Below are 13786 nucleotides of genomic sequence, written 5' to 3'. Positions count from 1 at the left end.
CCTCTAACTCTGTTGACTGGGGAAGGGTTAATTTAATAATTTTGCCATTTAGCAGACGCTTTTATCCAAAGCGACTTACAATTACGAATTACAGGGACATTCCCCCTGGAGTAACTGAGGACTAAGTGCCTTACCCAAGGGCACACTAGTAGTGGTGTGGCTTCAGGCGGGATTTGAACTCACAACCTTCCGATCCCAAGTCCAACTCACTATCCACTAGACCACCACTACCCCTACTACTGGGTTAGTAGTACAGACTCAAGCATGCTTGTTTTTTATTCTTTCTTTCCTAGTGAGCTGCCACCATGAGTACGGACGCGGAGATGAAGATTTATGGCGAAGCTGCCATCTACCTTCGTAAGCCAGAGAGGGAGAGGATCGAAGCTCAGAGCAAACCCTTTGATGCTAAGAACGCCTGCTACGTGACGGACAAGAAGGAGCTGTACCTCAAGGGTCTAGTTCTTACCAGGGACGGGGCCAAAGCGTCCGTGAAAGTTCTGGACACTGATGAGGTAAGCCTATTTATATTATGTTATTTAACCTTTATCTAACCAGGAAGTCCCAAATGGAATCTTTGATCAAAAAGGGGGATTTTAACTTGTAACTTAATATCCCCTTTAATATTCAAGTAGAGTGGACTGAGGATAGCACAGCACTGGTACTGACACACAAATAAAACACTTGCATGGATCATGCTTGTGACAACAAATCATGAACAATATTCCATTTGTTTTAGTTTAGTAAAAAGTTATACATAGAGTGTTGATTTTCAAGTATTATCCAAATATCCCACTATTTCAGACTAAAGAGTTCAAAGAAGACGACATCCTGCAAATGAACCCGCCAAAGTACGACAAGATTGAGGACATGGCCATGATGACCTACCTGAATGAAGCCTCTGTGCTGTATAACCTCAAAGAGCGTTACGCAGCATGGATGATCTACGTAAGAGACACACACACACACACACACACACACACACCAGTCAACACCAGAAACCTAACACACATTAGCAAACACGGAGAACGAAAACATACAGCATAATCAGTACGTTATCTAGATATCTAAACTTCCACATTCCAGCTAATCTGACTTGTCTAATTCCCATGTTTGATCCACTTCATCCAGACCTACTCTGGGCTCTTCTGCGCCACGGTGAACCCCTACAAGTGGCTCCCCGTGTACAGCGCGGAGTGTGTGAACGCCTACAGAGGGAAGAAGCGTATGGAGGCGCCACCCCATATCTTCTCTGTCTCTGACAACGCCTTTCAGTTCATGATGACTGGTACGAGCTCTCATGGATGGATGGATAGTTAGATGTGCGACTTTAAGATGATGACTTGAACGCAATAATGTACCAAAATCCAGTGAATGAATATGAACAATGTGTTTCTTTGCTTGCAGATAGAGAGAATCAGTCCGTCCTGATCACGTAAGTTGTTCACTAACATCTTACTTTTCAAAAAGTGTTCCTTTTGCAGTAGGTATTAGGCATTATGAGGTCAATATTGAGTAACTGAGTGAGAATATTTGATAACATTAACTTGGTTATGAAATGAGTCGAAGCAATGCCATTTTACTTTCTTGCTTAATAAATGCTGATATGACATGCACACAGCTTTTTCCCCACAGCCATCCGGCTCCTAAATGCCGCTGCCCCCCCCCCCCCCCCCTGACCTGACCCCTATCTATCTACCCTCCCTCCACCCCCACCCAGAGAGCTTTGGACTGTCTGGATATGAACACTTGAACACTTGATCTCTGCACTTTATATTTATATTAATTATGACTCTTGCACTTTGATGTTGGTTTGCACTGTCTTGTCCTGTCTTGCACCTGTCCTGCTCCATTGTCCCAAACCAAATTCCTAACATGTTTACATGTCATGGCAATAACGTCTTCTGATTCTGATTCTGATCCTAACCCTAAACCCCTCTTTCTCTCTCTATAAACCAGTGGAGAATCCGGTGCAGGAAAGACTGTCAACACCAAGCGTGTCATCCAGTACTTTGCCACCATTGCTGTGTCTGCCCCGAAGAAGGATGGAGCACCAGCAGGACCAGCAGCTGGGAGCTCCGGTAAAATAAAGGTACGTTTCTCTCGTGTTTCATGTCTTTAGAGTAGAGTCTAATGTCCTCCAGTTTGACAGAGGATTTGGCAGGTATATGTGGTCAGAAGGTTGTGAGTTCAAATCCCGCCTGAAACCACACCACTACTAGTGTGCCCTTGGGTAAGGCACTTAGCCCTCAGTTACTCCAGGGGGAATGTCCCTGTAATTCGTAATTGTAAATCGCTTTGGATTAAAAGCGTCTGCTAAATGGCAAAATTAAAATTAAAATAAAAAAATAAATAATGATATGTGCTGTTGGGAACCAGAAGGCTCAGAGACAGCTGGGTGGAAGCCTGGGTTTTAGAGTGGGAACCACTCTCTCTCATTTCAAACAAAGTGTACCTCACTATAGCCACCTTCTCAGCTAAAAGGAACAGATGTTGTTGAAAGAAACATGAACTATGAGATTTTCAGTTACTAACGCTTTAGCAACATTGTCTCATTCAGGGGTCTCTTGAGGATCAGATCATTGCTGCTAACCCCCTGCTGGAGGCTTACGGTAATGCCAAGACTGTGAGAAACGACAACTCGTCTCGCTTTGTAAGTATGAGGTGAAACACTTTGACATGTTTTTATTTCTTTGATGACTGATTTCTAACTGCCTTGCCTTACTACTGTAGGGTAAATTCATCAGGATTCACTTCGCATCTTCCGGCAAACTGGCTAGTGCTGACATTGAGACCTGTAAGTTGGTATTAGTCATTTCTCCATACTTATTCTACAAAGAAATACTGCAATACTTTACATTTCTCCCTCCTTTTCTCTCTATCAGATCTGCTGGAGAAGTCCAGGGTGGCCTTCCAGCTTCCTGATGAGAGGGGTTACCACATCTTCTACCAGATGATGACCAACCACAAACCTGAGATAGTTGGTACGCAAAAGCAGAGATCTGGGAAAACTAGCTTCCTGCTGTGAAAGTGAATACCTTTACAGTAGCTGCTACACTAAGTAGAGACATAGATGATATAAGAATCAGGCTTTGGTTGAGTTGATGAAATGACCTGGTGGGGGGAATAGCGAAAGCAATCCACTGATTATTGAGCACATCTGTCATTGAGTATAGGTAATGAGTACAAGTGGTCCATATATCTACATGCATTTGATTTAACAGACAACTTTATTCTCTGTTCTCCACAGAAATGTGCCTCATCACCACCAACCCCTACGATTACCCCATGATCAGCCAGGGGCAGATCACTGTGGCCAGCATCGACGACAAGGACGAGCTTGACGCCACAGATGTGAGTCACGCAAAGGGTTTCTCTTTCTATCAATGATTTGTTTTGGAGTAACCAGTGTTAATGACTCCTCTTATAGGAGTTCATACGGCATCCACAACAGTCTCCTGTGTAACAATGTTAAAATCCTATTCTGCTGCTAGTCTACTAGAGGAATAGAGAAGTCTGACATTTCCATCCATTGTGCTAGATTTAGAGCGTACAGAGCCGTACTCTGACAGAGTGAGTTTGTCTTCAATTCCTCACTGTTTTCTTCCCATCTAACATTAAATCCCTCTCTTTCAGGACGCCATTGACATCCTGGGCTTCGTCGGTGATGAGAAAGCATACATCTACAAGCTGACAGGTGCTGTCATGCAACATGGCAACATGCATTTCAAGCAGAAGCAGCGTGAGGAGCAGGCCGAGCCAGACGGCACAGAGGGTGAGTTCCACCTCCGGCCCCAAACATGGAAACAATAACATCTAGAACGTTCGTGAGCTTAGAATTATAAGGTTCTATCTCCGTTTAGAATGATAAGGTTCTATCTCCGTTTAGAATGATAAGGTTCTATCTCCGTTTAGAATGATAAGGTTCTATCTCCGTTTAGGGTAGTTCAGAGATATTGAGCGTCAAAGTTTTTACATTCCATTATGTTTTGTGAGATGGAACCTTTGTATTTTATTAATTACTAACAAAAAATGTCAACATTTAAAAAAATAACACCACACAGGCATTAATAAACACCAAAACAAACACCAAACGAAAATGGAGATAGAACCTTATAATTCTAACGTCACGAGTTGTTCCTCATGAAACACCAGAACAGCTGATCATTCAGGCCAGACAGACGATGTAGATCCTCTATCAATTATTTGAAATAATGCAGACAAATATATGGATTGATTTAAATTAAAAAACGTTATTTCATATACATAGATTTCAGTTTCACTGATAAAAACACATAGAACACAGCGTGTAAACAGCTAGCGTGTAAATTATCGTTGTAATTGATTTGTTATTAATAAACTGTACTAGGTTTGTCATTCTGAATGGACATTTGATTTTTCATTGTTTGTAACCAGGGCTCCTCTGAAAAAGAGCTTGCTCTCAGTAGGGTTAGGTTTAGCCTTAAGCCCAGCCTAAATAAAGGGTTAGGGTTTGCCATAACCCCTGCGTTTTAATAATATGGCAATGTTCTTGAGTCTGTTGTTTCTCCTTCTCTTTCCAGTGGCTGATAAAATATCTTACCTCCTGGGCCTGAACTCAGCTGACTTGCTTAAAGCGTTGTGCTACCCCAGAGTGAAGGTCGGCAATGAGTATGTGACCAAGGGACAGACAGTAGCCCAGGTAAGGCATTAATGTATCATTCTTTAAATTCATAGCATGCGGCTCTACCATATTGTGAACAATCTTTTGATTTGTATTAGTTTCATAGTGCTTGAGTGTAAAAGTGCCACCCTGTGGTTCAACAATGTTAAGACATCATGAAATACAATTTCTGAAATCAGTCAATACCATTATCGAGTAAAATCAAAACAGCACAGAAAAAGAAAGACAAACGAACAGCCCCCCTCCCTCTCCCTCAAGTTTATGGAGTCACAACAATTGTATATAGTTTCTCTGATTCAGTAATCCTTAGGGTAAATCCTAAAAAGAAAACTCTAATATCCATACCACCCTCCACCTGTATCACCTCACCTACACATGGTCAATATCTCGTATTGTATTTAACTAGAAGTACCATTTTTTACAGGTGAATAATTCTGTGATGGCTCTGGCTAAGTCCATCTATGAGAGGATGTTCTTGTGGATGGTCATCCGTATCAACGAACAGTTGGACACCAAGCAGGCAAGGCAGTACTACATAGGGGTGCTCGACATTGCCGGTTTTGAGATCTTTGATGTGAGTATACCGTCAGGACGAGAAAATAACTTGGAATTATCAAAGATTACAGCCATGTATGACGACAAGATGCCTTTATTTTGAAATTACATCACCAGTACAACAGCATGGAGCAGCTGTGTATTAACTTCACCAATGAGAAACTGCAACAGTTCTTCAACCACACCATGTTCGTCCTGGAGCAAGAGGAGTACAAGAAGGAGGGAATCATCTGGGCGTTCATTGACTTCGGCATGGACTTGGCTGCCTGCATTGAGCTTATTGAGAAGGTAAGCAGCCTGTGAGGATTCTACTATTTAATGATGGGTGTCAAAAGCAGTTTATAGAGGTAGGTGCGGGAGACTACTGATATCCTCATGGTATATAGTGATTGAATTCAAATCTCTTTTTGCACACAGCCATTGGGCATCTTCTCCATCCTTGAAGAGGAGTGCATGTTCCCCAAGGCTTCAGATGCAACCTTCAAGGACAAGCTGAACACCCAGCATCTTGGTAAAACCAAGGCGTTTGAGAAGCCCAAGCCTGGCAAGGGCAAGGCTGAGGCCCACTTCTCCCTGGTGCACTACGCTGGCACTGTGGACTACAACATCACTGGCTGGCTGGACAAGAACAAGGATCCCCTGAACGACTCTGTGGTGCAGCTCTACGGGAAGTCCTCAGTCAGACTTCTACCGCTGCTTTATCCTGCTCCTCCACCTGAGGGTAACGTTTGCATCATGTTAATTGCTAGGCATTAGCATGATAATTGGCATTAAGCCAGGCAGACACCACATTATTTCAGCCACACATTTGCCCATGACTAAAATCTTATCATGTCAACTGTAAACGGGAGTCATCTGAAGGGGGTTGAAGGGAGTTGATCAGAGATTTCAAATCAAATTCCAATTGTAGTTCTGACATGTCTGACATGTTTGATGGGGGGGGGCTCCTTTCTACTTATGCAGTGTGAGGGGTGCTACAGGGCAATATAAGAAAGTCAACCAATGGGATTACAGGATACTGTAAACACACAATTGCAGTTTGGGACCATAGTCAATAGCCATTAGATAGAATACTTAAAAAGATTGGCTACAATATATAATTTTGAAGGGATTTCAAGTTGCAGTACAGAATGTATTTTCAATATACAGTACATTATGTTTCTCTGCTTGGAACCAAGAAATCGAAATTTGTGACAGTTTTTTTTTTACACTTTGAAAAGATGCCACAAAGAAAGGAGGCAAGAAGAAGGGAGGGTCCATGCAGACTGTGTCCTCCCAGTTCAGGGTGAGATTTTGATAGTCCTGCTAAAATTACTACCTTTTGAAAAAAATTGAATTCAGTGTGAATTATTTGTGAGAGCTCTATGGTTTGTAACCCTCACAGGAGAACTTGCAGAAGCTGATGACCAACTTGAGGAGCACCCACCCTCACTTTGTGCGCTGCCTGATCCCCAACGAGTCAAAGACTCCAGGTACGACACAGAGAGATTACAGACTAAGCCCATGATTAAATCCACAAGTCCACAAGTCTTTAAAATATACATTATTTTAGAGGTTCATTTAGGGGTTAAGATGCATTTTGTGTTTTCCAGGTCTGATGGAGAACTTCCTGGTTATCCACCAGCTGAGGTGTAACGGTGTACTGGAAGGTATCAGGATCTGCAGAAAGGGCTTCCCCAGCAGAATCCTCTATGCTGACTTCAAGCAGAGGTAGAGTACACAGCACAGAGTACACCACTCGCACACACGGAGTGCCCTTCATTGACAATAAGTAACAGTTTATTCAACATATTTAACAACACTCCCCCTACAGGTACAAAGTACTGAATGCCAGCGTCATCCCTGAGGGTCAGTTCATGGACAACAAGAAGGCTTCTGAGAAGCTGCTTGCGTCCATCGATGTTCCTCAGGATGAGTACAAGTTTGGACACACCAAGGTCAGCGCTCAAATTCACCCAGGAAATGTTACCACATAACAGGACTAAGATATGAATGTAAACCATCCATTCAAAATCTCCGTTATCTCTTAATCTATCTTTTCTGATGTCGATTACGTAGCCTTAATGAGGGGAGGAGAATATTGGCTGCACTAATCTTTTCAACGTTTAAACAGCTTCAGACAACTTTAATTCCTTTTTGAGTGGTATTGCTCTAGCTAATCTAGCTAATCTGTCTATAGCTAATCTGTTCCAGAACATTAGCAATCTACAATTCGTTTGTTACAATTGTTCTCAAAATATCTCTCTCCCCTTCCTACATTGCAATGTCTAACTCCTCCATTGGACATGCCTGTTTATCTGTGCACAGGTGTTCTTCAAGGCTGGTCTGCTGGGAGTCTTGGAGGAGATGCGTGATGAGAAGCTGGCAACTCTGGTAACCATGACTCAAGCTCTCTGCCGCGCCTACTTGATGAGGAGGGAGTTTAGTAAGATGATGGAGAGGAGGTATGGGATGGAAGATAATCTTTTTAGCATTACTCATGAACCACCTGTATGTGCTGCATTATGAATGCATTTACAGGCAATTATATAATGTAGCCTGGGTTACTTTGCCATGTAACCTTGTTATCATTGAACCGTTCAAAAGCATAAAACTCACTACGCCACAATTGCCTTCCTACTTGCCGTCAACCAGAGAGTCCATCTACTCCATCCAGTACAACATCCGCTCATTCATGAATGTCAAAAATTGGCCATGGATGAAGGTCTACTACAAGATCAAGCCCCTGCTGCAGAGCGCTGAGACAGAGAAGGAGCTGGCCAACATGAAGGAGGACTTTGAGAAGTGCAAAGTTGCCCTGACGAAGGCAGAGGCCCGTAAGAAGGACCTGGAGGAGAAGATGGTATCTCTCCTGCAGGAGAAGAATGACCTTGCCTCACAAATTGCAAATGTGAGTGAGCGACCAGCCTCACAAAGGCACACACACACAGGCACACACACACACACACACACACACACAAACATTTTTCATAGATTTGTATTGATTTGCTGAGTGCCCTTGGACGAGAATCAGATTATAGTTGCACACACTGAGTTTTGAAGCCGTTTGCTTTTTCTTCCCTTCTGAAACCAGGAAGGAGAGTGTCTGAACGACGCTGAGGAGAGGTGTGAAGGGCTCATCAAGAGCAAGATCCAGCTGGAGGCCAAACTCAAGGACACGACCGAGAGGCTGGAAGATGAGGAGGAGATCAATGCTGAGTTGACAGCCAAGAAGAGGAAGCTGGAGGATGAGTGTTCTGAGTTGAAGAAAGACATCGATGACCTGGAGCTAACTCTGGCCAAAGTGGAGAAGGAGAAACACGCCACTGAAAACAAGGTCTCATAACACATACAAACTACAATCTGATCAAACTGTCAATGTCAAACAATCAATGAATCCAAGTGATGTTGGTCCAGAAACAAAAAGACATGAAATAGTAGCAGAGTTCAGCTCACCACATTCATAGCATATTCTGGACTCTTCATTCTATTTCTGTCTGATATGAATTCAGAGCATACACTGCCATGTAGAGGATCACTTTTAGTATATGCTAACATTTGCACAGTTACATTATATGCCTATGCCATATAAACTGCATTTCCCTTTGTGAGATTGACAAAAGACTATCTATGTTGTGGCTGTTTTCAGGTTAAAAACCTGACAGAGGAAATGGCGTCTCAGGATGAGGCTGTTGCAAAGCTCACCAAGGAGAAGAAAGCCCTCCAAGAGGCCCACCAGCAGACACTGGACGACCTGCAGGCAGAGGAGGACAAAGTCAACACTCTGACCAAGGCAAAGACCAAGCTGGAACAGCAAGTGGACGATGTGAGTGGGCAAAGAACATAAAGCTGTGCTAGTGTCAACCAAGATTGTAAAGAGAAAAGCTTAAAAGTTAAAACACAGAAGAACATGCAACAGTCAATTAGGTGGGAATTGTTAGATGGCTGTTATAGTATGAAAGCCAAGGCAACCATTATGAACCTGCAACCTGACTTATACTCTCTAAGGCATTACTTCAATGATCTAGTTTACTTTATCAACAATAATATTATTTAGATTATGATGATGAATATGTGTGTTTATCTTTAGCTTGAGGGTTCTCTGGAGCAAGAGAAGAAGCTCCGTATGGACCTGGAGAGAGCTAAGAGAAAGCTGGAGGGAGATTTGAAACTGTCCCAGGAGTCCCTAATGGACCTGGAGAACGACAAGCAGCAGTCTGATGAGAAGATCAAAAAGTAAACGCAAACAAATGACTAAAAAGTTGTATTTGATATAAATTGTACACTCATTTTGCTTTACATTGTTGCAGTAGTCAGAATCATCATTCTGTTGAAACAAAACAAAAACAACTTTTTATTGAATTCGTAAATAGACAAATCGGAAAAAGATGTCTTGACATATCAAAGTGAACGGTATGATAGACTTTCCATTTACACTATCAAACTGCAACCAATGTGTTTGTGTTCTTTAGGAAGGACTTCGAGACCGCCCAGCTTCTCAGCAAGATTGAGGATGAACAGTCTCTGGGTGCTCAGAACCAGAAGAAGATCAAGGAACTCCAGGTACAGAACTTGTCCGTGAGACGGCTCAGTTGAGATATGATCAATTCTTGTAGCGCGAAATCTGGCCACAAGATCTCGTTGCGGGTTGAAGAAAAAAAACAAAACATGAAAGATCGAACTCGGGATTTATGAATCGATAATCGCTCATTCAATGAAGATCGATTCAGAATCGGGAAATCAATTTTTTTAACCCAGCCCTACTGTTAACTGTCTCACTGCTACTGTTGACTGTCTCACTGTAGACTTGTATTAATAACTAGTGATTAAAGTGATGAAGTGATGGTAGTCGTTCTACAGTGGAGTCAACAGTGCAAATACAGGAAAGAGGATGGTAATTTCTAACGACACTACAGTTAACATTGCCAGGATCACGATGGGAAACAGTGATCAATTCATCCTCCTATTAGCACTGTCTTGGTTTGCAATGGTTCACCTGATTTAAGCATGAGGCTTAAACACCATACAGTACATTCTGTATATTAACTGTGAGTTGCTTGCGATAAACACATCTTAATAATAAAATAATCATTTGTTAAGTATTATTTTCTGAGCTCCTTTGCTTTGACTCATCTTTCTGTTCGTGTCTCCCTACTGTAGGCCCGTATTGAGGAGCTGGAGGAGGAGATCGAGGCTGAGCGTGCTGCCAGGGCTAAGGTGGAGAAGCAGAGGGCCGATCTCTCCAGGGAACTTGAGGAGATCAGCGAGAGGCTGGAGGAGGCCGGAGGTGCTACCGCTTCTCAGATAGAGATGAACAAGAAGCGTGAGGCCGAGTTTCAGAAACTGAGACGCGACCTAGAGGAGTCCACCCTGCAGCACGAGGCCACAGCCTCCGCTCTGAGGAAGAAGCAGGCAGACAGCGTGGCAGAGCTCGGCGAGCAGATCGACAACCTGCAGCGCGTCAAGCAGAAGCTGGAGAAGGAGAAGAGCGAGTACAAGATGGAGATTGATGACCTCTCCAGCAACATGGAGGCCGTCGCCAAGTCTAAGGTCAGTAGCAATGTTTGGATGGAGCAGCGTGTGGGGGTCAATTAAATCAAATTAAGTCAAATAAAACTGGGACAAAAGGAAAGCTTGGCACAAGATAATCGTGTAAAGTAATAACGGTTTATGTTTCACTACCAGGGCAATCTGGAGAAGATGTGCCGTACTCTTGAGGATCAGCTGAGCGAGATCAAGACTAAGAATGATGAGAACGTGCGCCAGCTCAATGACTTGAGCGGACAGAGGGCCAGACTTGTGACGGAGAACGGTACCAATGATACTCCAGATACTGTAGAAGTTCATGTAGCATCAGCTTACCCACCCCAAATCCTACGCATAAACATTAGTAGTTAACAAATTGACCATAAATCTAACACAAATTGACACAAATTAGAATAGCATTGGCAAGATAACATTTTGTCTATTACAACAGTACATAGGGAAAGTTTATATATCCTATAAACTTAGAAATGTAACTGACCTTACTCCGACAACAACAATGGACATTAACCATTAAAACTTCGCGAACAGAGACCCCATTAACAAGATGCTCTCTTCCCCACAGGCGAGTTCGGTCGCCAGCTTGAGGAGAAGGAGGCCCTGGTGTCCCAGCTGACCAGAGGCAAACAGGCCTTCACCCAGCAGATTGAGGAGCTGAAGAGACACATTGAGGAGGAGGTCAAGGTAAGGAACTCAAATAGATAGTCTTTTCAAATAGACTCCACCGACCACAATATTTTGACAGCTTCAAATACGCATTTACACATTCTCTCTCTCTCCTCCTCCTTATCCCCCATCACCTCTTCTATGTCTCTCCAGGCTAAGAACGCACTGGCCCACGGTGTCCAGTCTGCCCGCCATGACTGTGACCTCCTGAGGGAGCAGTTTGAGGAGGAGCAGGAGGCCAAGGCAGAGCTGCAACGCGGCATGTCCAAGGCCAACAGTGAGGTGGCTCAGTGGAGGAGCAAGTACGAGACTGATGCCGTCCAGCGCACTGAGGAGCTGGAGGAGGCCAAGTGAGTCACACACAATATATTGTACCATTTACCTCCAATCAAGAGCCAGATGTGGAGACATTCTCTGGCACAGTCCCTCAGAGGTGAAGCTTTAAATTCCCTCATCTGTCTAACAGGAAGAAGCTGGCCCAGCGTCTGCAGGAGGCAGAGGAGACCATCGAGGCGACCAACTCAAAGTGTGCCTCCCTGGAGAAGACCAAGCAGAGGCTGCAGGGAGAGGTGGAGGACCTCATGATTGACGTGGAGAGAGCCAACGCTCTTGCTGCCAACCTCGACAAGAAACAGAGGAACTTTGACAAGGTGTGAAATGACTAAATAAATAAATCATAATTCTTTTTTTTTATACTTTATTGCAGGGTTGTACATTACATTTCAAGTTCATTTCATACACTTTACAAGTTTTCTTCACTTGTCTAAGTTCATCCTGCATTTTTTTTTTTTTTTTTTTTTTTTTTTAAAGAGAACAAAAAATAAGAAGATAAAGAATAAAGAATAGAGAGAAAATACAGAAAAAGAAGAGAAAAATTATAAGGATAGAGATAGAAAAGTAAGAGATAAAAGGAGGGGGGTGGGAGGGGTGGGATCGGTGAGGGGGGGGGGGGGGTCTTCCTACTCATTCATTCGGTCCATTTACTCCAGTTCATAGTGAATTGCTCTTCACGGTTTCCCACTTTATAAGTAATTCTTTCCATTTCTTTTATCTCTTCGACAGTTTTTTCCCAATTATTAACAGATGGTGGGTTTAAGTCCAACCATTTACGTGTAATTTGCTTTAAAGCTGCAATACGTAATATAGTGTACAAATATTTATCTCCCTCCCTGTGTATATCTAATGGAATAAGACCGAGTATAATATTGACTGGATGTATAGGATTTTGTAAGGTAAATGTATTTTTTATTTTTACTTAAATCATAATTCTTATGACAAAAGTCCCATCAATAAGCTAATGGACAGATAGAAAAAAGCGAAATATTAAAAATGGATTTCCCTAGGTCTTGGCAGAGTGGAAGCAGAAGTTTGAGGAGGGCCAGGCAGAGCTGGAAGGAGCTCAGAAGGAGGCTCGTTCTCTGAGCACGGAGCTCTTCAAAATGAAGAACTCCTATGAGGAGGCTTTGGATCAGCTGGAGACTCTGAAGAGAGAGAACAAGAACCTGCAACGTGAGTCAAACAGCAGCAGTTTTATTTGGCTCATGACACATGATGTCTTATTTCATCATGCTACGTATTCTTCAGAACAATGTTCAAATTGTCTAAAACCTTTTCAGACCCTAACCTTCTGTGTTTATGTGTGCAGAGGAGATCTCTGACTTGACTGAGCAGATCGGGGAGACTGGCAAGAGCATCCATGAGCTGGAGAAGGCCAAGAAGACTGTGGAGACAGAGAAGTCTGAGATCCAGACTGCCCTGGAGGAAGCTGAGGTAGAAACTAATGCAGTTTAATCCTGTTCCTTTGCAACATATACTCATACTTTCATTCAAGCTTTGCTGTCCAGGTTAGTCTCATTGAGACTAATTACCTCCTATCCTATTACCACATTTCCATTGCATACAATAGCAGGCCCTTTCCAAGACAAGCCAGAGTTAATGAATGCCAGTCCACTACTCTCTCTCACAATCAATGCGTGACTCCTGTTTTTTTCAGGGTACACTGGAGCACGAGGAGTCCAAGATTCTGCGTGTGCAGCTGGAGCTAAACCAGATCAAGGGTGAGGTGGACAGGAAGCTGGCGGAGAAGGACGAGGAGATGGAGCAGATCAAGAGGAACAGCCAGAGGGTGATTGACTCCATGCAGAGCACCCTGGACTCAGAGGTGAGGAGCAGGAACGACGCCCTGAGGGTGAAGAAGAAGATGGAGGGAGACCTGAACGAGATGGAGGTCCAGCTGAGCCACGCCAACAGGCAGGCGGCTGAGTCCCAGAAGCAGCTGAGGAACGTCCAGGGACAGTTCAAGGTAAGGGGCAGGGAAATCAGTCAGTCAATGTCAACATTACCGCTAACCATATTGCAGATCAGATATTACCTGATCTTCAC

The 13786-nt window shown here is 43.3% G+C and overlaps 1 pseudogene across 1 annotated transcript; it reads left to right on the top strand.

Annotated features, from left to right (window-relative positions):
- Positions 1-305: 305 nt before the first annotated feature.
- Positions 306-13590, top strand: LOC308174728 (myosin-4-like; annotated as a pseudogene). The gene is made up of 32 exons: positions 306-512; positions 802-945; positions 1129-1285; positions 1405-1432; positions 1957-2089; positions 2558-2650; positions 2731-2794; positions 2883-2981; positions 3248-3351; positions 3634-3772; positions 4560-4678; positions 5085-5234; positions 5333-5503; positions 5633-5936; positions 6436-6500; positions 6600-6687; positions 6808-6925; positions 7029-7152; positions 7523-7659; positions 7850-8105; positions 8289-8531; positions 8844-9020; positions 9285-9430; positions 9667-9757; positions 10355-10744; positions 10880-11006; positions 11304-11422; positions 11558-11754; positions 11871-12054; positions 12748-12913; positions 13050-13174; positions 13398-13590. The product of its transcript is annotated as a myosin-4-like (transcript).
- Positions 13591-13786: the final 196 nt, after the last annotated feature.

The sequence above is a fragment of the Nansenia antarctica genome (genome assembly GCF_963989245.1).
Source record: "Nansenia antarctica genome assembly, chromosome: 20".
Classification (NCBI taxonomy): Eukaryota; Metazoa; Chordata; class Actinopteri; order Argentiniformes; family Microstomatidae; genus Nansenia; species Nansenia antarctica.
This window is presented reverse-complemented; position numbering and strand designations above follow the sequence as displayed.